The sequence below is a fragment of the Puma concolor genome, chromosome B2 (assembly GCF_028749965.1).
Source record: "Puma concolor isolate L17-30 chromosome B2, mPumCon1.1.hap2, whole genome shotgun sequence".
Lineage (NCBI taxonomy): Eukaryota > Metazoa > Chordata > Mammalia > Carnivora > Felidae > Puma > Puma concolor.
Window position 1 is genome coordinate 121,826,356 of NC_141671.1, and position 11,748 is coordinate 121,838,103.

General features: G+C 42.7%; 2 pseudogenes across 1 annotated transcript; one reads left to right on the forward strand and one right to left on the reverse strand.

The window, feature by feature from the left end:
• Positions 1-76: 76 nt before the first annotated feature.
• Positions 77-8,049, reverse strand: LOC112862632 (pantetheine hydrolase VNN2-like; annotated as a pseudogene). Its single transcript, XR_015251548.1, has 6 exons — positions 7,775-8,049; positions 7,515-7,603; positions 6,985-7,076; positions 4,922-5,152; positions 4,709-4,839; positions 77-509 (listed from the first exon to the last, which is right to left on the reverse strand). The product of XR_015251548.1 is annotated as a pantetheine hydrolase VNN2-like (transcript).
• A 2,302-nt stretch (positions 8,050-10,351) lies between these two features.
• Positions 10,352-11,748, forward strand: LOC112862630 (splicing regulator RBM11 pseudogene; annotated as a pseudogene).

An 11,748-nucleotide genomic window follows, 5' to 3' on the forward strand; every position in this document is an offset into this window, starting at 1 on the left:
TTTCTAAAATGCTATTTTCTTTAATTGCTCACTTAAAAAAAAATCTCTAGCATTGTCGTATTATAGAGGTAATGAAGATCAAACTTTTTTTAATGTTTATTTATTTTTGAGAGGGAGATTGAGGATGAGCAGGGGAGGGGCAGAGAGAGAGGGAGACATAGAATCCAAAGCAGGCTCCAGGCTCTGAGCTGTCAGCACAACGCCCCATGCAGGGTTCGAACTCAAGAACCCTAAGATCATGACCTGAGTCGAAGTCAGATGCTTAACCGACTGAGTCACCCAGGTGCCCCAAGATCAAACTCAAACACAGCATTGACCACTCGCACAGCAGGGCTCCATTTTACATATCCCCACCCTATTACTTATGGTAATGTGCCACCAGGTCCCCCCTCAGGAGGACATGTGGAGTCATGGGAACTACATGACTTTTTGTTCCCAATATTTGCCAAGACATAGAATTGTTCTTGGCCAGGTCGATGAGTCTTGCTTGTACTGGTGTGTGACCAAATCTAAATGAAATTTTAATTGAAACATTTCAATAAGTTAGACAGAGACAGATAAATACTGTATGATAGCACTTATATGTGGAATCTAGAAAAGCTGAACTCATAAAAGAAGAATAAGAATGGTGATTACCGGGGGCTTGGGGGAAGGAGGAATTGGGGATATCATTTAAGGGTGCAGAGTTGCAGCTAGCAGATAAATATGTCCTGGAGATTCAACGCACTGCATAGTGATTAGAGTTAACAACATAACCTAAAAGAGTATTTTATTCAGTTCATCAAGAAACAAACAGTAGTGAGAATCTAAGTGTGAGTCAATTTACAAGCCAATGTAAAAACTATTCATGAAAAAGATCATCATTAAAAGCCATAAGTTAAACTTCATGATTTTTTTTTTCACATCGGAGCTACTGCTCTGGCAATTCCTTATTCACTCTCCTGGGTCATTGGCTGTCTCCTCTCTACTGGATCATTCCACCGGCATGCAAATGTTCTCTAGTACTTAAAAAAAATAATAATAATTAAAAACCTCTCCTGAATCCATATGTCCCTCTAAATACTGTTCCATTGCTCAGCTCCCTCTTCTAGCAAAGCTCATAGAAAGAGTTGTCCATCTGGCTGTTTCCAGCTTGTTCTCTCTCATTCTTTCTTGAGGCATTCAAATGAGCTTCCGTTTCTATCATCCCACCTGACAACTCTTACCAATGCCAGCAGTGACCTCCACATCTTACTTGATGTCATCCTACTTGTCTGCAACACTTGACACAGTCAATGACACCCTCTTCCCAGAAACACTTCACCCTGCTGATTGGACCCCGCTCTCTCCTTCTCCTGCTCAATGGCTGCTCTTCTCATACTCCTTTGCTGGTTCTTCCTCACCCCTTCTGAGTCTAAACATCGGAGTTTCCTGGATCTCAAGCCTTAGGTCTCTTCTCTTCTGTAACTCACTCCATAGGTGAACCATCATGGTGCTAAAAATCATCTGTGTGCTGACCCTGGGTTTTCTATCTCAGTCCTGACTTTGTCCTTCCATGCCAGACTTGTATATGCAACTGGCAGGCTTACATCTCCGCCTGGATGTTGAAAGGGCAGCTTACACGTAAGGTGCACAAAATTGGCTTCCTAATTGGCATCCCAGACTTGCTGTTCCTTCAGTGCTCTGTATATCTGTAAATGGCAATTCCGTGTCTCCGTTTGCTCAGGCCGAAAATAGGAGTCACTCCTGACACTTGTCTTTCTCTCATACCCCCACAACAAATCCGGCAACAAATCCTGTCCCCTTGACATCTAAAATATATCTATTCTGATCACCACACAACATTCTAAATAATAATGAGTCTGTTTACCTCTACCTTCTCTCACTAAATATTCATAAGTCATGGTGGGGGAGGGCATAATCTTCATTTACTAAGCGCTGTATCTCCTATTTCTAGAATAATATCTGGCACATCACAGATGCTCGATAAATAATGGCTGAATGAGTGAAAATTAAGTGAATTCAATGTGACTATCCTGGATGATGATGCAAACCCATTTTCTGTCAAAATTCATTCCTTCTACTATAGGGCTGTGACAGAGCTCTAACCATAGGCAACATCCTTTCCCCCAAACTTCACTAGTTTCCATAGCTATTGTGATCTTTGACTAGTCCATAACTTTACAACATGTGTTGTTGTTTTTAATTTTTTTTTATGTTTATTTATTTTTGAGAGGGAGAGAGACAGAGCACAAGCAGGGGAGGGGCAGAGAGAATCTGACGCAGGCTCCAGGCTCTGAGCTGTCAGCGCAGAGCCCTATGCGGGGCTCGAACTCATGCACCACGAGTTCGTGACCAGAGCTGAAGTCAGACACTTAACTGACTGAGCCATCCAGATGCCCCAATACATGTAGTTGTTGTTGTTGTTTTCAATTTTTTTTAACATTTATTTATTCTTTTTTTTTTTAATTTTTTTTCAACGTTTTTTATTTATTTTTGGGACAGAGAGAGACAGAGCATGAACGGGGGAGGGGCAGAGAGAGAGGGAGACACAGAATCGGAAACAGGCTCCAGGCTCTGAGCCATCAGCCCAGAGCCTGACGCGGGGCTCGAACTCACGGACCGCGAGATCGTGACCTGGCTGAAGTCGGACGCTTAACCGACTGAGCCACCCAGGCGCCCCTAACATTTATTTATTCTTGAGAGACAGAGAGAGACAAAGCACGAGTGGGGGAGGGGCAGAGAGAGAGGGAGACAAAGAATCTGAAGCAGGATCAAAGCTCTGAGCTGTCAGCATGTAGCAGGATACTCTCAGGGAGTCGTGACATGCAACACGGAGGCTTTTCTTTCCAGGAAGCAACTTTATTCCCCACCCCACCCCCCCCCCCCCCCCCGCATGACTCAGTGGGGTTCCCACGGAGGAACTGAGCCCTGAATGACACATGGCATAGTTTTCTATATATTTTTTGCTACTCTGTCTCCCATATATGGTAACACACAAACGTGCAGTTTGATCAGGTCTTGTTACAAGGTTGTGAGGAATGTTATGTATGAGGATAGCCAGGTTGCCTTGAGGTTTTTTTTTTTCTTTCCTTAGGGAGGGGACCCTACCACAAGCACAGAGCCCCATATGGGGCTTGAACCCAGGAACCATGAAATCATGACCTGAGCCGAAGTGGGATGCTTTAACCAACTGAGCCACCCAGGCACCCCCAACGTATGTTGTTATTAACAGGAAACCCAGAACTTAACCCTACTGCGAGTTGAAAAACAAATGAGTTGTCCCAATTTTCAAAACTTCTATACAGAAAGACTGTCTAGCTATTGACCTCTTTTCTGGAACAAAAGAAAATTTACAAACACCATAGACAGCATCAACTCAGGACAAGAAGGATGGAGAGATTAACTGTCTTTTATCATGTCACCCAATATTTTCTTCTTTGTGTCTCTTTAGAGCTAAGAAAAGCTGTTTTCTGGTAACCCTTATATAAATGTCAGAAGAGCCAGGCATCCTAAAAAAAAGTATGGTATTCATAATCCTCTAGTAAAACCAAAAAAATGGCGGATAAATGTTTAATAAACTTAATCTGAGGTAAAAGAGGGAGAGAAAGTATGAGAGAGTAAGAGAGAGGATTTGACAGGAGAGAGAGAGGTGCCAAAATAGAAATGTGTGATCTGTACCTCAGTAATTTAATTTTCAAGCCTTATTAGACAGTAAGATTTATACATTAAATATGCACTTATATATATTAAATATTTTATATTAGAAAGTCTCTAGATTATTTTTCCTCAAGAAAATTAGCCTTATGAGCCTAGGAAAACACTGAGTTTCAAAGCATAAGGTCTTATGATTCACGAGAATGTACATAGTAAGCTCTTTCTGCCTGAGAAGTAGATTCTGGAACAGAAAGACTCCATAAGATTGAAGTTTCGTAATTTCTTTTTTAATGTTTATTCATTTTTTGAGAGAGAGAGAGAGAGAGAGAGGCAGAGAGAGGGAGACACAGAAACTGAAGCAGCCTCCAGGACCTGAACTCTCAGCCCCGAGCTCAAACCATGAGATCATGACCTGAGCCGAAGTGGGACGCTTAACCAACTGAGCCACCCAGATGCCCCCGATGTATGGTACTTTCAATGGAGACCTTGGGCTACTTCCCAAATACAACCCACTGTCTACTTCAGAAATGAATTTATTACTTGACTCCATGAGATTCTCTTCCCCTTAGCTTCTAATCCTAGCAATAAATATCTTGCTTACATATTTTCTCCAAATTTAATAAAGCTATCCATTTATAAATGAGTATTAAATGGTATCTAAGCACACATTTTTTAAGCAAATGCCAAGATGAAAGTAACAATATTGTATGCCACATCTGTGATAATTCAGGATTTATCATGTCGCTGTGGTGAACATGTGCATTTTAGAGAATTGCAGCATTTTTGCACAATGAGGATATTTAAAATATCTTCCTGGGCACCTCGGTGGCTCAGTTGGTTAAGCGTCCAACTTTCGATCTTGGCTCAGGTCATGATCTCACAGTGGGTGGGATTAAGTGCTGCGGTGGGCTTTGTGCTGACTGCATGGAGCCTGCTTGGGATTCCCTCTCCCTCTCTCTCTGCCCCTCCGCTGTTCCCATGCACACGTGCTCATGCTCTCTCTCTCTCTCTCTCTCTCTCTCTCTCAAAATAAATAAATAAACTTTTTTTTTTAAGTTTAAGAAATATATACCTCTGGGTGTTTTGACATGTAATCCAATTCACCTGAGGGGCCGGGATATCCTTCAGATAAAGAGAAATGGTTTCCCTGGAACATTTCCATCCATAAAGCGCATCTTCTGGAGTCACAGTCATTTGAGCATTCTGCTTAAAATAAGCGAAATCAAAATTATTTCTTCATATGTCACATAGTTCAACACTCCATTCTCCTACTCGCTCTCCCTACCTGCTTAGCTGAGTGCTTAATTGCTCTGTCTAGAAACCTATATTCTCGTTCATAAGGAACAAGGCATTGTCCTGGGAAACAAGCGTTTCTGTCTTATTTGGCAATATAACAGCATGTTCATATACCACGACTGTAAAAGCATCCAAGGCACTAATGTGCAGGATGATTAGGGCAAAAATTGCCACGGAGATTTGAAGAGAAGAAGTGATCATAGCCAACATCTAGTGAGCTCTGAAAGTGAAAGCAACATTCATTCAGTACTTCTAGAGAGGGAAGCATTTATATCACATAAAACTAACTTCCAGCTAACAGACTTTTCTTTTATAATCTTAGGAATATTATACCTAACTACTTTTGTGGAAAAAAAAAAAAAACATTTCAGTTCAATGAATACAATCAGAAACTATTACAAGGATTACACAATATGTACTATTGATAAGATTTGATATCGAATTTAAAAAAACACAAAATTCAAATGTAAGCCCACTGTACCCTTTTACTGATAGAAAGAAAATAAAGTAACTCTCGTGAAAAATCATAATACAATAAACATTTCATTTATTAAATTACAAAACTTTTTTTTTCTGCTCTATTAAATGATTTACATCATGTATATTTTTAGAAGAGGAGAACAATTTTAAAATATTTGCTACTAGGAAAATGCACTACGGTACAACATCGGGAAGAAAATTCACCCAAATTGACACTCTGGCTTACTTATTAAAGACTAAGAATGTGTGCTCCATAAAAGCATGATTTTGTGTCTATTTTATTCACTGCCAAATCCTCAGTGCCCAAAGCATGAATTGTGCAGGTGAGGTTCTCTGGTGTTAGGCCAGAGGAGAAATCAAGGTCACTGCTTAGCCGGACCCAGCCCTAGGAGAACTAAACTTACTTCTTCCTTCCCTCCCTCTCTCCTTCCATTCTGCCCTCCCTCCCTTCTGTCCCCTCCACTTCCTTCCTTCACCTCCTTCCAAAGTACATACAAGGGAAGAAGTATCTCAGACCAGTCATCATAAAGATAATCTCTGTTATAACTCAGAGAAGACATAACTTCCATTTTCTCAAAGACAAATTCATCACATAATAGAGTTTTAAGAATATGCTTTCCCTAGGACATCCAGATTCTCACTCCCTTGTTCCCAATTCTACCATGCAAGAGGTTTTTCTAGTTGTTTTAGGGTTTTTTGTTATTGTTGTTGTTGTTGTTGTTGTTGCTGCTGCTGTTGTTGTTTTAAAAAATCTGGCCTTCTTAGTAAAAGCCATTCAAATATTATTGTAGAGTAGCAACAAATAAATTATTCTGTGCTTTCCCTCATATGGAGATAAGATTCTTGGTAAAGGAAAGGCCTAAGGGCTATAAACAAGTCTGCTCATATTTTCTGCTTTGAATAGAATTTTCTATTTAAGAAATAACTTCTTAAATAGAGCAATACAAATAATTTTGAGAAAAATGGTCAAGCCCTTTAGTGGACAATGTGAGGGGAGAGATATATTTGTGAATTTTTAGCAGATTGTACAATAGATTACTAGTATGTGATTGTACTGTATAGTTTGTCCATAGTTATTATATTAATATAGGTAATTGGTATATACTCATCTCTATACAGTAGATTTTGAGTGCCTTTAGAGTTTAGAGAGCATATAAACCAAATGCCCACACTTTATAGGACAGGAATCTGAGGCACAGAGAAGCAGAGTAACTTAGAGACGGGGGTGCAGCTTCTCATTCCTGATTCCAGAATCTTCTCCTTATATCCAAGAGATCATGCGTGGGACTGTGCTCTGATTTAATGTCTGCATCCCAGGGTCTGAGCCCCGGAGCCGTTTAAAGAACTCAATTCACAGTGATCGCCTTAAGGAAACCTCACATGAATCTGCTAAGTGCTAGATGGGCACTTGATGTGGTCAATGCCTAGTGAAGACCCTTAAGCTTTTCCATCTCTCCCAGAACTATTAGGATCATGACCTACCTTCATGTGACTGAACTCACTAACTAATAATATTTCATTATCTCCTTTGCTTAGAAGTAGTCAGGTAAGCTGGCAAAGATGAGCTACAACCTTTTCTTTTTGAGGCTAGGAGCAGAAACAGCCATATCCGTCCTTCACGTCTTAGCATCCCCCAGTTTCCTGGACGATGTTCTTCTTTGTGGCTATGCAAGAGAGAAAGGGTGTTAAATAGGGTTTTCGGCTGTAGGGGGAAAGGGGCAACAGCTTCTGATGTGAAGTCGAGAGGATGACCGAGTTGCCTCTTTTCTCTGCAGCCTTTCAAAATTGTCTCATTACAATTGAGGTGTAACAAAAGTAAAGGCATGGAAAACAGCAATTAAAACACAGAAAGATCCTTGAGATAGAATTGAAAAGTGAATCATCTTTACAAACATTTGCTATCGAGACAGTTGCTATTGCCTGAAATCTTCAGAAGTAAAAGATTCAATTCAAGACATAGAACTTCCAGAGTTCCCATTTTCATGTTCATTAAAGTGATTGACTAAATAAAGCTTAACTTCTTTAGTTTAGCTCAGTTATAAAATAACGTTACCCGTCACAGGAGCACGGATGAATCATAATTTGCCGCTAAGAGTGCCTACCTTCTGATTTACCATTTTGTGATTAACGGACTTAGTTGCAAGGGTGAAGAGTTACAATCGATTCAAAGTTATTTGGTCAAGGAGTCACTCTGAAAAAACATACAAAAAATAATTGTGAATCTGGTTGTCTCTAAGAACGGTGCTCAGTTGGGGCTAGGTTTCGCATCTGTAATAAGGGAAAAGAATAGAAGCGTAGTTTCTGCTTTGCACTCCCCTTCTTTGAACCTCTGTCTCTCACCTAAGAGTTCAGGTCATCATACCTGCTCTATCGCCTTCACAAGGTTATTCGGAGAGCCAAAGACACAGGAAAGTCCTCCGTAAGATTACGATGGGATCACAAGCATTAACAAAAAGGAGCGCCAATGCAGCAATGCAACGATCCTGACTGCTCAATGTTCTTTGTTAAGTTCACAGAGCCACTGCTGTTCAGTTAAACGCATCTATGCTGTTCAGGGTGCTGTGCTGGGAAACAGCTGGGAACAGGTTGTGGACAGGATATCAAGCCAAGGCAGGAACAGCAGATGCACAACGGGGGGCGGGGGGAGGCGGGGGGGGGGGGGGGGGGGGGGAGACTGGGGAGGGGGCGGGGGAAGGAGGCGGGGGAGGGGGGCGGGGGGGGGGTGTCGTCAGAGGCACAGCATAGGCACCAAGACAGGAAGGAGGGAGCAGCTCCGGGCTCTGACACGGGCTACAGGACTGGTCTGGCCTCTCTCCCAGATATGAGATGATAATAAGCGAGTTAAGAAATACAGGGTTGGAAACAGCATGTACAATTTTTGACAGCATTTCCTCCTAGGCCGCCAGGATGACACATCAAAATAGAAAGCAAGAAAAACAGAAAACTCGGGCCCTTCTTGTAAAACGATTTTCTCTGGATAGCACATGCCAAAAAAAGAAGACAACAAAGATCCCGTACCCCAAAAAAGGAACATGGAGTTAAAGAACGTTTCTGTCCTGCCCCCACCCCCACCCCACCCCCTGGATTCTTGGCCCGCGTCCTTTGCAAGACAGTTTGAATCAGCCTCCGTGGAAGGGAGGGTCTTTTTTTGAGCAGAACCAGCCTGAACTTGACCAGAGCCGGTCTGAACTTCAACCAGTGCTCCTCTGGCCTGGCCTGGCCTGGTGTGGGCGTTCTCTTGAGACCCGCAATGCAACTGAAGCCAAGACAGGATCTGAGATCATGGATTACAGGATGGAGGTGTGCTGAGCCACAGAGAACAGGTAGCATGCTCCCATTCGGAGGGCCCCGACTTCCTCAGAAGAAAAACAGTACCGAGCTCTCTTATTGATGTCACTTGCAGATTGCCAACTTTTGCTCTGATCCAACTCTGCCAAAAGTTCATCGCATTCACCAGCAGAGACCTGTAAAAACTCTTTCGGTTGGTGCTATAGACTGAATGTCTGTGTGCCCCCCCACTCCCCCCTGCCTCCCACATTCATATGTGGAATCTTGATCCCCAGTACGATGGTGGTAGGGGGTGGAACCTTTGGGAGGTGATTGCATCATGAGGGTGAAGTCCTCACCAATGGGAGGTCTGCGGTTATAAAAGAGACCCCAGAGAGCTCCCTTGCCCCTTCTGCCCTGTGAGGACACGGTGAGAAGTTGGCAGTTTGCAGCCAGGAAGCAGGTTCTCACCAGACCTGAAATCTGCAGGGGCCTTGTTCTTGGACTGCCCGGCCTCCGGAACTGTGAGAAATAAATTTCTGTTGCTTATAAGCCATCCAGTCTACCGTATTCTGTTACAGCAGCCTGAACTGACCAACACAGCTGGATTCAAGGTCAGGGTGACCGCTGCAACTAAAACAAATCCAAAGGAAATGGATCGAAGTCATTTGTTTAATTGATGAGGCAGGTGAAGAAGCATGCATTTAAAAGGATATGATATTTGGGGCGCCTGGGTGGCTCAGTTGGTTGAGCGCCCAACTTTGGCTCTGGTCGCGATCTCGATCTCGTGTTCATGGGCTTGAGCCCCTGCATCGGGCTCTGTGCTGACAGCTCAGAGCCTGGGGCCTGCTTTGGATTCTGCGTCCCCCACCTCTTTCTGCCCCTCCCCTGCTCAAGCTCTCTCTCTCTCTCTGTCTCTCAAAAAATAAAATAAAATGTTAAAAAAAATTTTTTTTAAAGAAGGAAAGGATATGATACAAAAACAAAAGTGAAATCTCAGAAACTTACAGAGGAAAAAGATAGATGAAAAGAGAAAAGTGTCCATCAAGCTGCGGTACATTTATCGTTTTGTTGAGTCATATGAAAGCACCACACTAATCTATCATAATTCGCCTTGTTCTTTTTCAGTGAGCAAAGACATAGAAAAGCATGTCGGAGGCCCAAGATAACTAGTTACAGGTTCTGTCGAAGTGAAGCCCTCTGTTCCCCTGGATCCCATCTGCTTCTTTTTTTCCAAAGCCGGTGGCTCCTCCAATCACCCCTTTCAGTTTTGTTTTACTTTCCAGAGGATTCTGCCCTCCTACTCAGGGACCAGGAAAGGGAGTATTTGTTTTATCTAGCCTGACAACTCTGATTCTGGGGTTTTCTTTCAAGCCAACGGAGGCCAGGTTTACACTGGCACGATGGGACTGCATGATTTCTACTGAACGAAGGCCAAATGGCCAGGAGAAGTAACAGGGCAACAGAAGCTGGGAATTTCTACCTCTGGGCCTAAGCTGACTCTTAAGTTCATGTCATATTCTTTTTTTTTAGCACATTATTCTTCTATTATAACACAGATCTACTCTAGAACTTTCCTCGGGGTGGAGATGACTACATTCTGTATGGTCCTGCATCTAATTACTGCTAACTTAGGTGACGTGAATTTTCCTCACTACAGTTATGAGTCGTGATGGTATTGAGTAACGGTTAAGGAAGCCAGAGGCTTGAGTCACTTTCTAGCTGTGCAACCGTGAGCAAGTTATGTGCCACAGTTTTCTTCATCTGCAAAATAGTGATGGACGAAGTGATTTTTGCCGTTATTATTACTGCCTCAGGTCTACAAGACAGAGGCTTCATTCTGAGGGCAAGGCCCAGCGCATCTTTGACCCACATCTTTAACTCTTGCTGATCAGTGGGCCACCCATCCCTGACTAATAACTGGTTAAAAGAACATGAACTAATCCACATTCTCTATTTTCTCATTGTTCCGTCTCTTTCCACAAAGTCCTTCTTTGTTCCGTCTCTTCTGCGTCAGCCTGACCAGAATGGTTTCTCCTGAACTTATTCAAGTCTATTCCTACTAGATAATCTGGATGGCTTTCCTTCTAACACGACCAGAGAGTCTCCCTCTGATCAATAGCCCTCTATCCTTATTTCTTGCCTCATTCTTTTGTTTAAACCTCCCACACAGAGAGAAAAACAGCTTACCAACAAACTGGATTACTCAGGCGTCGCTGTGGGGAATGGAAAATGGCCCCGCCACTCTAGAAAACAGATTGGCAGTTTCTTAAAAAAAAACTATCCACTGCCTGGCCCCCTCTGGGATGACAGGCAAATCAGGGAGGTGGGGCAGGGTCACTGTGCCTCCTCTATCCTCGTGTTCCCTGCTCTGGAAAAGGAGACAGGACAGCATGGAGAATTTAGAGACCCCAATTTAGAAATGCTTTAGGAGATGTTTCTTCAGTTCCTTATGGGCCACACCAGTAACTAAAGTGACCATATGCCAAGACAGAGAAAAAAAACCTGCAGGTTTGTGTTTGTCTGCTTTGAACACCCAGAATCCCAATCTTATGTCATAGCCCTGCTACACGGAATTCATTTACATGGGTGATCAATTAATGTGCAATATCTGCTTGGGAGTTCTCGCTCTTCTGAACCCACGAAACGTGGTCTTGAAAGCCGTGTGAAGATAAATTCACTAGCTACAGGAATGAAGACGTTGTCAGCAGATCTTACTGTTCTAGGCAGGTTTTTTTTTTTTTCCAATTAATAATGCTGCTTTACCTCAAGAACATGTTTTCTTAAAAAAAAAATGTGCAGCGGCATGCACGTAATCCAATGTGGCAGCCACCTTACCATGAGATGAGCGGGTTGCTTCCTCACAGACATCCTTGTTCCCTCCCCACCATGTTCTGGATCCGGGGAACGGATCTCTTAGGAATGGACTCATCGACAACCAAGTGACTCTGATTTTTACCACACAAATAGAAGAGGCAAAAGCCAACCAGTAACAGTGATAGAACAGAAAACAATAGAGGAAATGAGTATAGTCCAAAGTTCTCCAAGTGTACAAAGAAAAGGTATTAA